The sequence below is a fragment of the Camellia sinensis genome, chromosome 7, assembly GCF_055761805.1.
Source record: "Camellia sinensis isolate YWXY chromosome 7, ASM5576180v1, whole genome shotgun sequence".
Classification (NCBI taxonomy): Eukaryota; Viridiplantae; Streptophyta; class Magnoliopsida; order Ericales; family Theaceae; genus Camellia; species Camellia sinensis.
Window position 1 is genome coordinate 165,737,343 of NC_138967.1, and position 7,962 is coordinate 165,745,304.

The 7,962-nt window shown below is 36.4% G+C and overlaps 1 long non-coding RNA gene across 4 annotated transcripts; it reads left to right on the plus strand.

Annotated features, from left to right (window-relative positions):
- The first annotated feature begins 248 nt into the window (after positions 1-248).
- Positions 249-7,236, plus strand: LOC114282857 (uncharacterized). Of its 4 annotated transcripts, none has more exons than XR_003636424.2 (4): positions 249-374; positions 4,466-4,792; positions 5,473-5,576; positions 6,515-7,236. It is a non-coding gene; the product is annotated as an uncharacterized LOC114282857 (long non-coding RNA). The 4 variants fall into 4 exon arrangements; XR_003636422.2 differs by having other exon boundaries at positions 6,539-7,235; XR_003636421.2 differs by having other exon boundaries at positions 4,466-4,525; positions 6,515-7,233.
- Positions 7,237-7,962: the final 726 nt, after the last annotated feature.

Genomic DNA, 7,962 nt, shown 5'->3' on the forward strand with positions numbered 1-7,962 from the left:
TTATATTTAAACAAAAATTAACTTTAAAAGTAAATTTTTTTAAAAAAATTAAAACATGAAGAGCCAAAATTTAAAAAAAAAAAAAAATTTAAGAATTGAAACAAAAATATAATTTACCCAGTGAAAATTCACAATACATAATCAAATCTCCACCCCATATTTTATATCCTGATAGATTTCTAAACCACATTTTATAATTTTTACTGGAAAAAAAATAAAAATAAAAATAATCAACATCAGTTGTGTTTTTTTTTTCCTTTTTGAAATCACTCAATCCAAACGGAGCACTAAACTAACTTTCTTTCACTTTAAATCGCCTGACTTCCATTTTCTCATCTCATTCGTGATTCTAAACCACACTGATATTATACCAGGTCTGCATTTCCTTTTCTTGCATATTTGCTTTTACTATTTTCTTACCCTCCGTTTGTTTCCTGAGAAAACGAACAAAATTGAAAGAACCCAAATCTGTGATTCTGTTGAACTAACTCTCTCAATTTAATTTCAATTAACTTGATTGAATACAAGTTTTTTGTTTTGTTTTGTTTTGTTTTCTGAATTCCAAAATTGATTTTGGATTCGACTTGTAGAACTTGAAGATTTGTTAAAAAAGCAGTTACTGTTAATAATGCTAGTTCATAAGGGGAAAATAATTACTAGCCCATGGGGCTGCAAGTGACACTTGCACCCCCACACCCCCATGTGTCAGTAATTTTTTTTCTCTTCTTCACGTTTCCCCTATATGATATAGTAGGTACATAAAATCATATATTTTGCACGTGTCCCTTACGTGTCGTGCCTGAATTTTTTTAAATTGTAGTGTTGCCCGTGCTTCTTAAGTTTTCAGCCAAACATAGTTAAGTGATTCTATAGAATGCAGTTAGCTCCGCACCATTGGGAGGTTTTCTATTGATGACATTCTTGGCTGGTATATTTTTCGCAAAGAATTTGTGAAGAGTATCCCTCAGAATAGGGGGAGTGTATTAACCGAAAGTAATTCTTGCAAATTGCAAATCATATAGGAGAACTATGTGCCTTGACAAAAAATAACCCTTATGTTTCATCTTCATCAACAAGGATTAGTCACATTGGAAGACTGCATGGTATGAATGGTCCTATAAAATTGACAACTAATAATAAAACAAATAGTGATTCGACGGGATATGTGTCTTTCATATACCAGAAATAAGGCATTGGAAATTATTTTTCCTTCTGATATCATTATTCTAAAATATATTGTATGATATTACCAATATATGATCATGTCACCAATACTGATACATATATTATTATTTAATGCGCTTTTGTTTTTTCTTCCATGTTTTATAAGGCAAAAACAAGTTAAAAAACACCTGTTGTGTTCATAGCGTTCCCATTTTTGTGCAAAAATAGTTTTCAAAAATTTGAATACAACTTTTTTGGTGTTTCCTAATAAGTACTTTTTTTAAATATATTTATTTATTATGATCTCACATTAGAACAAAAGAGGCTTGACCTTGTGAATATAAGCCTCTTAGGCTCTCTCTCCTTGCAAGCCAGTTTTCAAGGGTGAGTTCTACCCAAGGGTTCATTTCATTTGGTATTAGAGCCAACTATCATGTCAAGTATGGGGATTAGACACAATTGTGAGTATTGGATGGGTGTGACTTTGCAGTTCAAGCTATGGAGGGGTGACCTATAGGCTGGATCTAAGAAGCATGGACACACGAACATGCAAATTTTTAAAAAAATGCAGGACATGACACATTGGGGGGACACATTCAAAACATATATTTTTATATTTTTATTATATGTATGTTTTTAAATATTTAATATGTATTCTATGTCAAATATTTAATTTTACCAAATTTATCAACCTTAGATATGCTATTTTAGTAAAAAAAATTAAAAAATATAATTTTTTTTGAAAAAAATAATACGCAGCTTGTCCTCAACGTGTCCCTTGTGTGTCCTCAGCATGTCCCAACGTATCCTCAGCATGTCTAAAGTGTCCCAACGTGTCTAACACGTGTCCGTGTCCGATTGTATGTGACTTCCGGAGAGGTGTCCGCGCTTCATAGGGCTGGATTAAGATACCTATCGAGGTGTTGAATACTGATAAGTGAAACCACTGGAAGGAAAAGGGTTACCATTGGATCAGTGTTGATAGAGTGGACCACAGTGGACGTCACCTGTGGGGTGTGGTGGAATGTTACGATCCCACATTGGAACAAACGAGGCTTGGCCTTGTGAATATAAAGCCTCTTGGGCTCCCTCCCTTTGCAAGCCAGTGTTCAAGAGTGGGAACCTAGGGGTTTGTGTTTGTTTCAAAAAAAAAAAAAAAAATCCCACGATAATTTTCAGAAACAATTCGCCAAACAAGTTTACTATATATTTTTCAGAAAATTAGAAGACAACCAAACATATAATTTTTACTTTATTTTGCCCCTTCAATTAATGTAGGATTACATCAAGGATTAATTTTAAGTCCTTGTCTTTTTGTTTTAGCTATGGATGAATTGACGAGAAATATTCAAGATGATGTGTCATGGTGTATGCTTTTTGCAGATGATATTGTGTTAGTGGATGAGACAAGAGAAGGAGTTAACACTGAGTTGGAGTTTTGGAGAGAAGCATTTGAATCTAAAGGATTTAGAATAAGCAGGACTAAGACCGAATATATGAAGTGTAATTTTAGTAACAACAAAAATGGAAATAGAGAAGCGAAGATTGAAAATCAAGAACTACTTAAGAGTGAATATTTTTATCATTTAGGCTTGATTATCACAATGGATGGGGAGATTGGAAAAGATGTGGTCCATAGAATTACGGCGGGTTTGCTTAAGTGGAAGAGTACGTCTAGGATACTATATGATAAACGGATATCAACTAGACTAAAAGAAAAGTTTTATAGAACGACTATTAGACCAGCAATGTTATATCAGACGGAATGTTGGGTAACTAAGAAATAATATAAAAATAAGAAGAGTGTTCCCAAGATGAGGATGTGAAGGTAGATGTGTGGCAAGACTAGGAAAGACAAAGTTATGAATGGATATATTCGTGAATGGGTAGGAGTAACACCGATAGAAGCTAAGTTGAGAGAAAATAGATTGAGATGGTTTAGTCATATATAACGGAAACCAACAAAGGCAATAGTGAGGAGATGCGACATAGTTACGGGAGATGAAAATGCTAGGGGAATGGGTAGACCTAGATTAGTGTAGTGAATAGAGATATGAACCTTTTTAATATGACTAACCAAATAGCCCTTCATAGAGCTAAATGGAGAAGAATATTCATGTAGCCAACACCATTTAATGGAACTTAAGGTTTGGTTTAGTTTGGTACCTCCACAAATTCAAGCATCCAAACACAACCATAAAGATTATTGTGCAACACTACTTTCAGTTATGCCTTTTCTTTATATGGGAGAATTTGAGTGTTTGCTTACATTTGGTTTATCTTGGTCCCTGCATTTGCCTCATCTTCACGAGGAATTACAATTGAGTACAGATGGGTGGCAGAAAACTGGGGCAATTTCATCTTGTTTTGCTTTTTGGCATCTCACATGTGTAATCCACTTGTAATATTGCAAATTGCGTGCTATATGTGTTTCATATGAATAAGTATTGTTGTATATTGGTTAGTTAATCTTATGCATTCATAACCATTCTGACATAGATTGTTGATCAATATTCACCTATGAAATGAGAACTGTGTCAGTGTGAAATTGGTATTGCCCATGGCATGTTTCCAGCATCCTTGGAAGCTGAAAGGATTCTATGTGGACTTTACCTAAAGGGTTTGATTTTGTTGTAGGGATATATAAGAAAATTCATTATGAGGCTTATTATGCATCCATTAGGTGAGATGTTTCATTTTGTATGGGCATTGAGTAAAATAGTCATTCCAGTGCAAAAGAGTTTTAAATGATTTATCTTGTAATGGAACCTCTTAAGTTCTTGTTTGAGGTGTTGTAAGTACCAAGTAACATTAACATGCACGAAGTGAGTGCTGGTATGTTTTTTAATGATTCTAAGTCGGACTTTGATAAATGTTATTTAACTTTTGGCATCGAGATCTTTTCAGTGGCATAGTTGATAATTGATATATCTCACGCTTTTATTTTAATTTATTTTATTTTATTGGGGTGGTTGTCACTCTCATCATTGGTTTTACACCATTTTTTTTGGTTATGCAAATTTCATGAGTAGACATGATCCTCAATTGTTCAAATGCTCCATGAGGGATGAACTGGCTATTTGCCCCAGCCAGACACTCTTTAGTAGGTTAGTTGACTCTTTTTGGCAAGACATAGAGTGGATATTGGTGTGCAGGCTTTATGATATGGATGGTGCCTTAAATCCTTTAATTTTTCCTACTCATTGGAGTATTTTTTGTTAAGGACATGGCAATCATTTTTTCTTATACCGTCTCTTGCTTTGGGCATATTGTGTTAATAAATGAAAATGTTTTTGCTCAGTTGTTGCAGGGGCTTAGCTGGACATTAGGCTGGTTCTTCACAAGCAGATCATGGAGATAAGTAAGTCTTTATGTACACACTAACACAGAAATGCATGCTAGATGACAAGCATTCATTTTGATAAGCGCTCTTCTTTTCTCTCTCTGAACGCAGGTAGGAAATTCTTTAAAGCATGGTTAGTTTTTGAATCTATGTTGAGTTGGTCTTTAAATCTTCTCATTTGGGATACATGTAAACTAAATTTGTTTCTCATTGTGCATGGCTGGCAGGTGATACTTCTAGATGTGATATCTGCCATGTTAGGCTCTAGGTTTTAACTTTTATAAGGTGCAAAATAAGCGGCAGAATTCTCTTTCTTTATCCTTATTATAACATCTGCCTTGCATTATTGTTAGTTTTTTATTTTTTGGATTATTATTGTCTTACTTCATATAACTTACATGACAGCATACTTGTATCTAGTGTTTGAGATGCCACATGGAAGCTTCATATTAACATTTTTTTTTAACAAACTCATGTCTTTCTAACCCATTAGTGTTTGTTTTGAAAACACGTCTTCGCATTGACGTCGTCATTTTTAAAACATGGCTTCAAATTGGATGCTGTGTTTTTAAAACTCCACTTTAAACTTGAAGTCATATTTTTAAAACTTAACTTCATTAAACAACCTCGATTTTATAAAATAAGTTTGAAAGTACTTGTAATTATGGGAAATATTTTTTTAAAAAGCTGGAGTTCGATAAATAAATCCTTTATATTACCTACTTAGCCTGGTCATATGATTGACCATATAGATACATACATAGATGTGCTTCTTTTTTTTTAATTTTTTATTTTATTTTAACCCTGGAAGAAACAAGACATGGAGGCACAATAAGCACTTTTTTGTTTACTTGCAACCTCTTCTGTTATTTTATCTGCAGGGCTGATGATGTAAAAAATTCATTTTCTTCCTTCTTTTTTTCTTTTCGTTTCTTCAATTTGTTTTTGGATTGTGAATTTGGCAGATGAGGCATGGGATGATGTCAGTTCTATGGCAGGGTTGATCCTATTGGTAGATATGGATGTGAATCGATCAATAGGAGCATGACACATAGCAACCCTCTGAAAGGTACCCAAAACGTCCCTAGTTGTATATTCCATTCCATGTGACAATTGGTTCATGGGGACCTCTTTGTCTCTTCTTGACACATTGCCTTCATGGTTTATTCCATTATTCTCGTCCAGCAGTTTTGAAAAGTTTTGGTTGTCATGTAGTTTCATTTTGATCAACTTTGCCCCTTTCAGTCCAACTCACGTTATCTTTTCTTTCAACCATTTTGAGGGTCAAAGAATATTTGTATTTTGGGGACCATTTTAGAATCTGTAATTTGTGGGTATGAGAGGCAAAGAACGAATATCTTGTTTCTGGTATCACTCTCAGAAAGATGGTTGCTCAAGCCACTCAACACCTCCACCTGATTAAGTTATGTCTGTTACTTTCTGCCTCGTGTCCATGTTCCCATAAATTGCCAAATCTTGATAAGGTCCTAAACTGGTTGAACTTTATTTTTATCCACCATCTTTCACTATTTGCAAAGCAAAGGAAATATGCTTGGGGGTAGAAAATGAAGTGGTAGTATCAACTTTAAGAGTAGTCAAGGTGACCTAGTGGATGAGGGTCCCTCTTCAGCGGGATCTCCTGCCCAATTTATGTTGAGGTTGTTTTCTTGATTTGAACCCGTGTCACCAAGATATCCGCAAATCTTTACACAACCCCTCCCGGATCTCGAAAGGCTAAGCTTGTTTCATCTAAAGAGGTTGTTAAATGAGAATAGTCTCTGATTTACATAAAACATTGGCTGAAAAAGATGTGGTTGTAACAAATCTTAAAAGACACAGTTGTTGAATATTTCCATGTTCTCTGGGATTCTGGTTGTGGGTGTAATTTAGCTGAAATTTTGGGGCCTTTCTGAGCCCGCCTTGTATGTATATTTGTTATATGTATGAGTCAAACATTACTAATTAGTTGTTGATATATTTTTGTGTTGATGCATGTTTGGTGCTCAGATTCTCCAATTGTCTTTTTTATAGACCAAATCCCAGCAATTAGGAAGTACATTTAAGTGCCTGACAGTGGATTCTCTGTCCGGAGCTCTCCTGTTCTTTTGCCCTAGAGCATGTATCCATCACACGATCAGGTTAGAGAGACTCATCTTGTGGTAGAGAGGTGCTTGGGACCAAGGGGATACGGGAGATCTAGACCGAGAATCCAGACTCGAAGTCTCATATGTAGTTTTATTTTTACATTAAATCTTGCATTTAGTAGAAGAAAGAGCATGTTCAGTGTGTTCTGATTCATAGTTCTCATTAAAGTAGCAGATGTGATTAGTATCTGCTTAATCTTCCCATATTGGACTAGAACTTATATGGAGTTCAGAGTAAAACCCAATTGCAAAAGTGACTTCCTTGTATATTAGCAAGCAAATTTCTAGTTACAATGCAAATAGGTTTATAAAACTCAGGCATAGCACATCCACACACAAAAACCAAGAAAGAAAAAGAGGTACAATTTAAAAGGGTTCATAGCAAAACCACATGGGGAAAGGGCAAAAAAAAAAAAACACTAGAGATTGCATGCAATATGAGGAGAATTCGTTGGGATAAGGAAAATTGAATCTTTTGATCCTTAAATGAGCATGCATACAAGACTGCAAATGAGCCGAGTCAAGCTAAACAGTAGGTTATTCAAGCTTGACTTTAAAACTTAACAAACTTCAAAATGTGTTCAAGTTTGATTTGTCTACATAACGAGTCAATTTTAAACGAGCTGAACTCGAGTCGAATTCCAACAGCTTAGGTGCCGTTTGGTAACATTTACGTTTTTAATTTTCAGTTTATATTTACAAAAATTTTAAAAACTCAAATAAAAACTTGTTTGGTAAATTTTTGATTTATAAATCAATGGTCTCAGTTTATAAATTTGGCCAAAAAATGAAAACACAAAAAATGAGTTTACGTTTTGAGTTTTTTTTTTTTACCACCTAACACTAGCCACCACCCGCCACCATTTTCCACCACCGTCTTCCGTCACCACCACCCACTCCCCACCACCACCTGTCACCACTACTCACCTGCCACCACCACACACCACCACCCACTTGTCACCCACTCGCCACCACCATCCATCCCTTGCCGCCACCACCGCCGCCACCACCCGCCACTACCATCCACCGCCCGCCACCACCGCCCGCCACCTACCTGCCACCAGTACTCACCACCCAGCTGCCACCACCATCCGCCACCACCAGCCACCAACCACCTGCCACCTACCCACCCGCAACCATCACCCACCACCCACCCGTCACCACCACTCGCCACCCACCTGCCACCCACTACCATCCACCACTCGCCACCACCACCCACAACCCACCTGCCACTCACTCACCACCACCACCCACCCCTCGCCGCCACTACCGCCACCACCACCCACCCGCCACCATCCACCACCCGCCACT